At 41.9% G+C, this 12,101-nt stretch overlaps 1 protein-coding gene across 7 annotated transcripts in view; it reads right to left on the bottom strand.

Annotated features, from left to right (window-relative positions):
* The window catches only part of LOC138746732 (integrin beta-3-like), a 207,418-nt gene that overhangs the window by 11,217 nt on the left and 184,100 nt on the right, over nt 1-12,101 (bottom strand). The window lies entirely within an intron of this gene.

Here is a 12,101-nt window from a genome sequence, read left to right as displayed (position 1 = left end):
ACTCCCACCATTCTCTATGTGAAGTTCTCCCTCATATCCCCCTAAACTTTTCCCCTTTCACCCATGTCCTCTAGTTTGTATCTCACCTACCCTCAGTGGAAAAAGCCGATCAACATTTACTCTGTCAGGGGGGGCGTGGCAAGATGGCGTAAGGATCAGACGTGCCTTACAGTTCTCTCCTGACTCTATCTTATTGTTTTGTCTAGAAATGCCCGTTAAAATTCTTTAAAAGTTTAGATAATTTCAGTGCTGTTAATTTAACTTATGATGGTACAATTGGTGGAAAAGAGCAAAAAAAAAACGACAACAGATCATCAAAAAACTACATTTTCCAAAAGTTCAAGTTTTGGAGCCTACCTACAGGAAAGACACCGGGACTCAGCGTGAAATGGATCCCAGGAGAGAGGTACAGTGTTCGGATGTAGAGCTCTATGTTACATCAGTAGAGCCCCCTAAAGAGGGCGCGAAACAGCCTTTAGAACAAAGAGTTACTCAAAGGCATTTGTCAACTGTAGAGGTGGCGCTGCAAACTGCATCTTTTGAAATAGAAGAATCTATACAACTTGATGTACTGGGAAAACTTAACACATTATGGACTGGGGAAAACCCCGGCCAGCGTCCTCCAGTCATTGCTGGAGAGGCTGTGGCTGGGGTTTCCACACGCAGTCATACTATAAGGAAGGCAACCAGAATGAAGGAAGGAACAGAAGATCCTTTGGTTATGCAGAAGAAGCAGGAATCTGTTGAGCCGAAATCTCTTCCAATTGAAAAGATTTTTGTGAATCTTGAATCTAAATGATCTTATACAATGCAAGGATTATCCAAGATTATGACTGAACTTGGTACTAGGTTTAATACTCTGGTGAAAATACATTCTCAACAGATGGCTGAGTTTGGAGCTTTTAAGCTTGAAGTGAGAGATAAATTTAATTCGTGTGAAGAAGATATAGACGAAATACGGGATCAAGTTTTTGATGTGACCAAAATGGTCGAAGACTTACAAACTCAAAATAAAAATTTGGTGAAAAAAATTGATTATTTGGAAAACCAATCCACACGGAACAATATAAAGATTATTGGTTTGCCGGAAGGTATGGAGGGACCAGACCCAAGAAAATTTTTTACTGAATGGATTCTGCAGGTGCTGGGTCAAGAACATTTCCTGGAAGGTATAATACTGGAATGTGCTCACAGAGCCTTGCGTAGAAGATCTATTTCAGGTCAAAGTCCAAGACCTGTTTTGGTTCATTGCTTGAATTATTACGACAGAGAAATAATTTTACGAGTGGCTATTAGAAATGCACAACAGAGAAAATCACCCTTGATGATTCAAAATAATCGAGTTTTCTTCGATGCGGATTTGAGTCAAGAAGTTATGTTCCAACGACGGGAATTCAATCCTGCTAAAGAGTTGTTGTGGAAGAAAGGTTACAAGGCAACCTTTAGATATCCAGCTGTTTTGAAGGTTTTCCAAGATGGTTACCAACCAAAGTTCTTTGATTCTCCAAAGGAAGCTATAGCATTTGCTCAAGAGCTGTCAATTACTCAGTTTCAACAGAGACATAGTCCGCCGCGATCTCGAAGGAGACAAGAGATGGAAGAAAAGAGTCGTGCTCCAAGAAGGAATGGTTGTAATGGTGACTCGGCAGTTGGAGCTGATTAAAAGAAGAGTTGTCCTTTTTTTTCTAATGTTTTTTTTAAAAAAAAAGGGATATTAAATAATGATGATGTTAGTTTAAGATGAAGTGAGAGTTGGGGGAGAGAACTGGATAGGCACTATTTCCTGAAAGTCATCTGCTACGTGTGAGTTATCTCACACCCATTTTTTTTGGGAGTTACCGCATTGCGCAGTTTAGACGCGAGGGTGTATTTTTAACCTCCTACCTGTTTTTTTTCCCTTTGTTTTTGTATTATTAGATTAAAGAGTGAAGGGGTTTTTTTTTGTTTAAATATAAAAAAAAGCATAAGAAAGTATTTGATTGTTTAAAAAACTAAAAATTGATGTGGTTTTTTTTGTAAAGTTTATTCAGTAGATAAGGAATATTTGAAATTTAAATGTAAATGAGATGGATAAGTTTTTTTATATTTTTTCTTTAACTTTAAGGTGAAAGGAGTGGTAATTCTGGTGTATATTATTTTGCTATTTTAGTTATAGAACGAAGGGAATAATGGTGAAAGTTATAAATTGAATTGTACAATTCTTAATGAGGCTTGAATTTTGTTTGTGGTTTATGCTCCATTTGTTGAAGATATAGATTTCGTTGTAGATGTGTTTTTATTATTTGGATATCTGAATTTTAACGTAATGATTGGGGATATTTAAATGTGGTATTGGAGCTTTTATTGGATAACTATTCAAGAGTAAAAGGGAAAAATGGTGGAAGAGTACTAAAATTGAATTGTACAATGCTTAATGAGGTTTGAATTTTGTTTTAAGATGATGGTTTATGTGACTAATATGATGATAGATGTGAAGTTAGTTGATATTTGGTGAAGGTTTATCTCTATAGAGAAATTTTTTAAATCTTTTTTTTCCATGCTATAATTTTTTTTAAAGAATTGATTATTGTTTAAGAATTTTTGATAGATAATGTTACTAACTTTACTAATTTTTTTATATTAAGTTTGAGTTAAATATATGTTTCATCTTAACTCCGTTTGTTAAATATATGCATTTAAGTTTGATTTAAATATGTTTTTTAAGTCTGATATCTTAGTATTAATTACTTTTCTTTTTGTTAGTATTTTAATCGGTTATGTTTTTGCTTATTTTTGTAAGTGGGTTTTTCTTTTTTTCACATATATTATTAACTTTATTAATTCTTCACTCTTTATTTTGGGGGGGGAAGGGGGGTTGGACTAATTTGAGTTGGGTTATTAATGTGTAATAATTATTGGGGAGGGTATAGTTTATTTAGATTACTGATACTGCATTGTAATTTTATTATTTTATTCTTAATTTTTTTTAAATGTAATCCTATATGTTATTCATGTTATAAAATCTTAAATAAAGTTTAAAAAAACATTTACTCTGTCTGTACCCCTCATAATTTTAAATGTTTTGTTCCATATCTGTCAGACATCTGTGCTTCCCGAATCCAGTGTGTGAGTGAAATGGGACTCAATAGAGGAGAATGGGCAAAATTTCTATGAAAATGGCATGCAGAATCAGTCACCTGTCATTGTGGAATGAAAAGATCGATGAGTGGCCAACCCTCTGTGGATGAATTTAAACACTTTTCTGAATAGTGTATCCCTATAGAAGTGTGAGGGAAAACTGAGATAAAGTCGGGCATTTCTGTGGTGAGAGAACAAGGAAGATTTTGGATCTTTGAATGTAAATGATGTGAAAATCAACCTTCACTCTTCAAATAAATTCTGTGATTTGCCAAGCATTTCCTGCACTTAGTGTTTTCATTTAGTTAATGCAACTGTTTTCATTGTTTTCTGGGGATTCCCTCACCAGTGCAGTTTATTGTTGAACCTGTTGAAAATTCGCAGAATGTTCTGAATTCCCAGAAACCGCTGTCAGGCAGGTAACCCTCCCTATTCCCGAAACCCGATTACTTGCCGTTACTTCTTTCTGCCACCCACACTGACCCTCAGACCATTCTCACTCATACAACAGGCCATGAAAACCTGACCTTCAGAAGATGAGCACTTTGAGACAAATCGACTGAGAAATAAACCATGTCAAGGGAAGAGGGTTTAATGCTCAGAAGTGCTGGTGAAACTCAGCAGATCAAGGAGCGTCCATTGGAAGCAAAGGTATATAACCAGCGTTTTGGGCTCAGGCCTTCCTTCCCACCTTCTTTCCCACCTCCTCCCACCTTTTCAATCAAGCGGCTGCATGCTCTTTGCTCATACTTTGATGAAGGGCTCAGACCTGAAACGTTGGTATCTCTTTACCTCCATTGGTCGATGCATGACCTGCTGAGTTTCTCCAGAACCTTTATTACTCTACCATCACAGCATCTTTCTTGTTTAAGTGCAACAGAGAAGTGTTGCATTTTGGGAAGTTAAAACAGCGCAGGACTTGCACAGTAATAGGGCATTGGAGAGGGTGTGGAACAGAGAGACTGAGAGCACAAGTACATAGTTGCCTGGAAGGGTGACACAGGTAGAGAGGGTGATGACAAAGGCAATTGGCAAACTTGCCTTTAACAATTCACACATTGAGTACAAGACATCCATTTACCCCACCACATCACTTCAACCTCCCCATCAACTCATCTCCAGCTCATATGTTCTAATGCGACTTCAGCTCAGCATTCAACACCATCATACTGCAGCAGCTGATTAGGAAGTTGAATCTATTGGGCATAAACAATTTAATCTGTAACTGAATCCTCGACTTCTTGACTGGAAGACCACAGTCAGTCCAGATCAAAAAATGCATGTTCAACACCATCACACGGAGCACAGGAGCCCCCCCAGGCCTGTGAACTCAGCCCACCGCTGTCTACCCTGCTGACCCACGACTGTGCAGCTAATCACAGTTCAAACCACATCATGGCCGCGGTGTGGCTCATTATCAGGAACAAAGAGTCAGCTACAGAAAGGAAGTGCTATAATTAATGGACAAGAACCTACAGAGATGGTGGTTGACTTGAGGAGAGTCCGGGGGTGGGGAAAGGAACCACTCTCCACTGATCATTGACGTCTCCACTGTCGAGGTAGTAAAGAGCATCAAATTCCTTGGTGTGCACCTGTCGGAGGATCTCTCCTGGTCCCCAACACCAGATCCATTGCCAAGAAGGCCCAACAATGCCTCTACTTCCTGCGGATGTTGAGGAAAGTTCAGGTTCCACCCTCACTACATTCTACAGGGGGTGCATTGAGAGCATCACCGCCTAGTTCAAGAACTGCATCATTCCAGAATGCAAGTCCCTGCAGCGGATCGTAAAGACTGCTGAGGGGATTATTGGGCTCTCACTCCCTGCCATGATGGACATTTATAATGGCTGTTGTTTGCAGAAAGCCATAAACATCGTGAAGAATTCCACACACCCCTCCCACAATCTGTTCTCCTTCCTGACACCTGGGAATAGGTACTGAAGCATTCAGGCCCTCACGTCCAGATTATGAGACACCTTTCTCCCCCAAGTCATGAGACTTCTGAACTCCAGGGACACAGGACTAGCATATGTAACATGATATTTATAATTGATATGTTATTTATAAGAAGTTTCTGAGGTAATTTATCCATGTAAATAACCAGCTCCACAGACCGGAAAAACGCTATCTCGTTTTCACTGTACACTGCAATGGTTATGGTATGAACAACAAATAAATGCGACTTGACGACCTCCATTTCCCCACCATGCCATCTCCATCTTCCCACCACCTCATCTCCACCTCCCCACTACCTCACCTTCAATTCCCAACCACGTCACCTCCATCTCCCCATCACATCACCTCCATCTCCTCACCACGTCACCTCCATCTTCCCACCACCTCACCTCCATCTTCCCACCACCTCACCTCCATCTCCCAATCCCTCATTCCATCTCCCCACCACGTCACCTCCATCTCCCTACCATGTCACTTCCATCTTCCCACCACCTCACCTCCATCTCCCCACCATCTCACCTCCATCTTAGACCCAGCTCATCTCCACCTTCCCATTACCTGAACTCTGTAGGATGCTCGGGTGTAATCACTTGGGAATGTTGTTTGCAACTTTGTCTGGCCTGTTGCAGAAAGGCTGTCACTAAGCTGGAAAGGATGCAGAAAAGATTCACGAGGATGTTCCTGGGACTGAAGAGCTTGAATTATAAAGAGAGATTGCATAGATGGGGGCATTATTACCTTCAACATAAAAGGTTGAGGGCTGACCTTGTGGAGTATATAAATTCATAATGGTCGCAGTTTTATTCCCAGGACAGAGGATTCAAAAATTAGAGGGTTTGGATTTGAGGTGAGAGGGGAAAGATTTAAATGGGACATGAGGGGCAATATTTTCACAGAGAAAGGTGGATATGTGGAAGAAGATGTCAGAGGAAGTGGTACAAGCAGACACAAATACAACGTTTAAAAGACATTTTGAGAAGTATGTGGCTCAGGAAGGTTCAAGGGATATGGGCCAAATGCTGGCAATTAGGACTTGCTCAGATTAGCAACTTGGTCGGCACAGGAGCATTGGGCTGAAGGGCCTGTTTCTGTGCTGTATAACTCAATGAGAACAAAGAAGAAGGGAGAAATGGAGAAAAGCAGGGATAGAGGAAATAAGAAAATGAATGTGACATGAGAAAGGGAGTGAGAGAATGCAAAAGGGAGAGCACACAGCAACGTGTAGATGGTGAAAAACCATCCAATATATCTTCAAAGTCACTGGGCAGCTCCATAATACTGTACAATTTTACTGACTAATCAGGGCAATGAATCTCTGTGAATTAGTGACATTGGGCCCAGACCTGAGAAAAACTGGAAAGCTTTGGGAAAGACAGATCACATAACCACTTGTTCAATTATGTTTTAATATTATAGTTTTTTTCTTTACAAATTTCAGTAAAACCACTGCTATCTGAAATTCAATCAACTGCCAAAAAAAATCATGGAAAATAAATAGGTAAAAAAATACAGAAGTTTAAAATTGGCACGCCTCAATGTTCGTTCACTAATCACACTAATCTTCGTGGACGAAGATTTATGGAGGGGGTAAATGTCCACGTCAGCTGCAGGCTCGTTTGTGGCTGACAAGTCCGATGCGGGACAGGCAGACACGGTTGCAGCGGTTGCAGGGGAAAATTGGTTGGTTGGGGTTGGGTGTTGGGTTTTTCCTCCTTTGTCTTTTGTCAGTGAGGTGGGCTCTGCGGTCTTCTTCAAAGGAGGTTGCTGCCCGCCGAACTGTGAGGCACCAAGATGTACGGTTTGAGGCGATATCAGCCCACTGGCGGTGGTCAATGTGGCAGGTACCAAGAGCTTTCTTTAGGCAGTCCTTGTACCTCTTCTTTGGTGCACCTCCATCTCGGTGGCCAGTGGAGAGCTCGCCATATAACACGATCTTGGGAAGGCGATGGTCCTCCATTCTGGAGACGTGACCCACCCAGTGCAGCTGGATCTTCAGCAGCGTGGACTCGATGCTGTCGGCCTCTGCCATCTCGAGTACTTCGATGTTAGGGATGAAGGCGCTCCAATGAATGTTGAGGATGGAGCGGAGACAACGCTGGTGGAAGCGTTCTAGGAGCTGTAGGTGATGCCGGTAGAGGACCCATGATTCGGAGCCGAACAGGAGCGTGGGGTATGACAACGGCTCTGTATATGCTTATCTTTGTGAGGTTTTTCAGTTGGTTGTTTTTCCAGACTCTTTTGTGTAGTCTTCCAAAGGCGCTATTTGCCTTGGTGAGTCTGTTATCTATCTCGTTGTCGATCCTTGCATCAGATGAAATGGTGCAGCCGAGGAAGGTAAACTGGTTGACCGTTTTGAGTTCAGTGTGCCTGATGGAGATGTGGGGGGGCTGGTGGTCATTGTGGGGAGCTGGCTGATGGAGGACCTCAGTTTTCTTCAGGCTGACTTCCAGGCCAAACATTTTGGCAGTTTCCGCAAAACAGGACGTCATGCGCTGGAAAGCTGGCTCTGAATGGGCATTATATTTTTTTTCCATCCATGTGCCTGTCTGATGTTTCAGCCTCCACCACCACCCCTGGCAGGGCATTTCAGGCACCCACAACTCTGTGTAAAAAAAACTTACCCCTGATGTCTCCCCTAAACTTCCCCTTCACTTTGTACTCATGTCCTCTGGTGTTTGGTATTCCTGTCCTTGGAAACGGGCAATGGCCATCCACCCTATCTATGCCTCTCATAATCTATCAAGTCTCCTCTCAGAACCTTGCCTCATAAGACTTATTTTCCAATCCTGGTAAATCTCCCCTGCACCCTCTCCACAGCATCCACATCTTTCCTATAATGAGGTGACCAGAACTGAACACAATACTCGAAGTGTGGTCTTACCAGAGATTTGTAGAGTTGCAACATGACCTCTCAACTCTTGAACTCAGTCCCCCTACTAATGAATCCCAGCATCCCATAGGCCGTCTTAACTATCCTATCAACCTGTATGGCGACCTTGAGGGATTTGCACCCCAAGGTCCCCTCGGTTTATCCATGCTATTAAGTAACTGACCATTAACCCTGTACTCAGCCTTCTCTTTTGTCCTTCCAAAATGCATCACTTCACACTTATCCAGATTGAAATCCATCTGCCACTTTTCCACCCAACTTTGCAGGAATTGGTAGATGCCAGATAGGTGAACTTTCCGATTGCTTGAGATTGTGTGGCGAAGTGTGCCAGTTTTAAATGTCTGTATTTTTTTTACCTACTTATTTTCCACAATTCTTTTGCTGGTTGCTTAAATTCCAGACAACAGGGATTTACTGTTCAGACAGACAGTGTGAGAGTGCTTTGTAGAATATTAGTCTCTGATCTACATTTAATGATAACCAGTTTGTTGTGATAGACATATGTGCAATGGACATTTGCATCTAAATTCTCACTTGCTGCAGGCAAACAGATACTTGGTTATAACCAACAAATACAATAGTGTAAATTAAAATTAAAAAGAGTTGATAAATATTCACAATAAAAATAGTGCGAGAAAAAATAGTGCTGTTACAATAGTGGTGTTTCCTTGCACCCTTCAAAACCACACGGAGCTTGTAGGTTCATTGGTGCATTTGGGCAGCACGGACTTGTAGGCTGGAAGGGCCAGTTACCATGCCGTGGCCAGTGATTCAGGGGCAACAGAAGACCTTGGCTATAGATTTAGACGCTATTTAGGTGGATTTTGTGTGTGGATTTTCAATGAAAATGTGTTCTCTAAACCTTCTTTCCTCCTTGAACATAAAGCCTTGGGGAAAAATAAGACTTCAGAGCAAAATGAGACCCTTAAGTCAGTATGAAACCTGGAAACTCAGCCAAGATATTACTGGAATAATTTTCCATGGTTTCAATGGTTTGACCCAATTTCCCAGTCTAGTGACGGAGGTTTTGGAATAAGGTTTAACTCCAGTCTAAATGAGCCAAAGGAACTAAGGGGAAGGAACTGGTTCATCTCTATTTGTTGACATCGCCTCACTTGACAGTGCCACTGCACTTCCTGAGAAGACTGAGATGGTCAAGGCCACCAGCCACCACCCTGTCAACTTCCTACAGGAGCTATATTGAGAGTGTCCTGCATAATAGTGTGGTACGATTGCTGCAGAGAAATGGATCAGTCAATCCACAGGACCATGAGAGTGGGAGAGAGGATCACCGGAGTCTTCCTCGCCCCCCCAAACTACTGGGATCATGGTGTGAAGACACACACAATTGTTGAGGACCCCTTCCACCCCACACACAGCATCTTTCAGATGCTCCTATCAGGAAAGAAATACAGGAGGATCAGAGCCAGCACCGCCAGGCAGAGGAACAGCTTCTTCCCAAAGATAGTGAGAACACTGAATGACCAAAAACTGCTCACACTAACCATCCGAGGTGCTCATATTCCCGAAACAATATTTATTTGTATATATGAATACTTGTCCAGTATATGTATTATGTGTTTGTATGTGTGTTATGTCTGGGTGTTTTGCACCGAGGATCGGAGAATACTGCTTCGCTGCGCTGTACTTGTACAATCAGGTGACAACAAACTTGATGAGATATTTTCTGAAACCACAAGATGATCCAATGGATCATGGCGCTGGGACCCTGGGTGTTAGGAAACAATAATCACCTGTGATTGTTAATTAAAGCTATTTCACAAACAATAATCACAAACATTCCACTTGGCGGAAAGTAGGTAGTAGAAAGATGCAACGTGCCAACACCTTGTGGTGTCCCCCTTCACTGATATCCATAGAAAATTTAATGAAACTATTATGGTTTGCTATCCATGGAGATATTAGTGAAATATTTCTAAATGGGACTACATTTTCCATGAAGGCTAGTCATTTTCTGACAAAACTGGAACATATCAATAAATAGAACTGAAAATGATATGGGGGAATTGATTAGGTTTGGTCGGGTACAATGCCATAGGCTCGGTTTACTACTTCAGCAGTGGATAAAACATTACTAGCTCAGTCCCAAACTCGCTGTAAGCAGGAATGGTTGTGAACTTGGCCCAGGCCATCTATCAGATGTAAGGCAGTGAGAGGATATTTTCGGGTCTTCCACTCGACAGACTAGAAGGGCCGAGGTGACCCATTTCTGTGCTGTAATTGTTCTATAGGTTTCTCAATCTCCCGCAAAAGCACGGTTTGGGAAAGAAGAGAACCCACCTCGTGCCACAGCCGGCGTTACAATTCCATTCAGCATCCTTCCAAAGAAATGTTAGACAAGGCCATGCCTCTTCTCTAAGTAGGGTCAGAGTGGGGAGTTCTACCCAATAGCTAGCCCCTCAACTGATATTTTATCATATCAACTTTCATGGGGGTGCTTCAAAGGCTTGTACTAACAGCTGAAGGAAATATGTAGTATTTCCTACAAACATGATTCACATTTTCCTATTCCCAATGAAAATAAAGGCAATATTATTTTTCATCATCGTCTCTTTTTATTATTAATAAATGATAACTAGTTTAGATAACCAGTTCCTCCTCCATCAGTGTGATCAACTGGGATCGTGGTCTGAAGGGGGCATGCAAAATCATTGAGGACCTGTACACAGCATCTTTCAGCTGTTCCCGTCGGGGAAGAGATACAGGAGGATCAGAGCCAGCACCACCAGGCTGAGGAACAACTTCCTCCCACGGGCAGTGAGAGTGATGAATGACCAAAGGAACTGCTCACACTAACCCTCCGAGACTCTCCTAGGCACAAAACAATATTTATTTATTTGTATGGGTAAGATGCCTGTTGTGCATGTGTATTATTTGTCTGTATGTGCACCCTGTCTGCTTGTGTGTCTGCATGTTTTGCTCCGAGGACCAGAGAACGCTGTTTTGTTGAGTTGTACTTGTACGAGCAGATGACAATAAACTTGACTTTATTGCCATACACATTGTACAATGTACTTATGCATCAAAATTCTTACTTGTTGCATGAGGGTTAGGGTTAAGGCACTTTGTTTTTAAAAAAAATTACAATGACATTCTCAACCTATCTTTGGTTATGCCTCCCCTTAGACTGTGCTCAAAGTTTATGAGCCCACTTCCCTGTAAAGCAACCAAGTTTAGCCAGTTTCTTCTATATGTCTCTTCTACATAGTGCACCCCCCCCCCCCCAAAATGTGCTGTGTTCCCCAGGGGCCCCTCTTGAGAATGGCTGGATTAAAAAGAGACAAAAGATAGAAAATAATTCCTCCCAGCTATCCTGGAGGAAGAACTAACTGGCGAATTTGCGAGAGTGCAGTCCTTTGAGGTTTCGGAACAGTCCATGATAAATGTAACATCGGAGCTTCAAGATCCTGATAGCCATTGGAACGAAACTGCTCACAATAGATAATGGGTCCTTTGGAGAAATGGAACGATAGATATTGCCTTTATTTTCATTGGAAATACCATAGGAAGATGTTAAAAGGAATTGGTCTGTTCATCAAGGCACGGGGATGATTAGTTTTGCAGAGCATGAAGATCCTTCCACTCCTTTAAGCAGATGTATTGAGGTCACATCAGTAGAGATTCCCAAAATCCTCAGAACAACATGCATTCATAAAGCCTCATTATCATGTCAATAACTCATTCTGCTTCTCGGCAGACAAAAACCACACACCAAATCAAAGGAGGCACGCCAGGGGAACAGAGTAAAGATTGGCCTAGAGGTGAGTTGAAAGCAGCTTCCTAAACATCCATTGCAGTAGCAGGAAATGTACAGGCCTCATCTTGCTGAGTCCCTTCCTGAAACAGAAATAGAAGCAGGAATTCCTGGCTAGTGGGTGTGATGTAGAACACGTGACCTACTAAAATATGGAGATTTGTGGAAAAAAATGCTTAAAGCATATTTAAATATTTTTATTATTCCCAGGGCCTTTGTATACCTGTGGAGCAACCTATGCTGAAGGGCAATAGTGTAATAGAAACATAGCCATGGATGCAGGCAACTGTTGAGTTTGGAGAATCCTGGACACATCACTTCATCTCTCTTTGCAGGGTTTACTCCTTGCATTTGCCCAGTTGC

This window comes from Narcine bancroftii, chromosome 12 (assembly GCF_036971445.1).
Source record: "Narcine bancroftii isolate sNarBan1 chromosome 12, sNarBan1.hap1, whole genome shotgun sequence".
In the NCBI taxonomy this organism is placed as follows: domain Eukaryota; kingdom Metazoa; phylum Chordata; class Chondrichthyes; order Torpediniformes; family Narcinidae; genus Narcine; species Narcine bancroftii.
The sequence above is the reverse complement of the archived record's forward strand: the minus strand, read 5'-3'. Positions and strand labels throughout refer to the sequence as shown.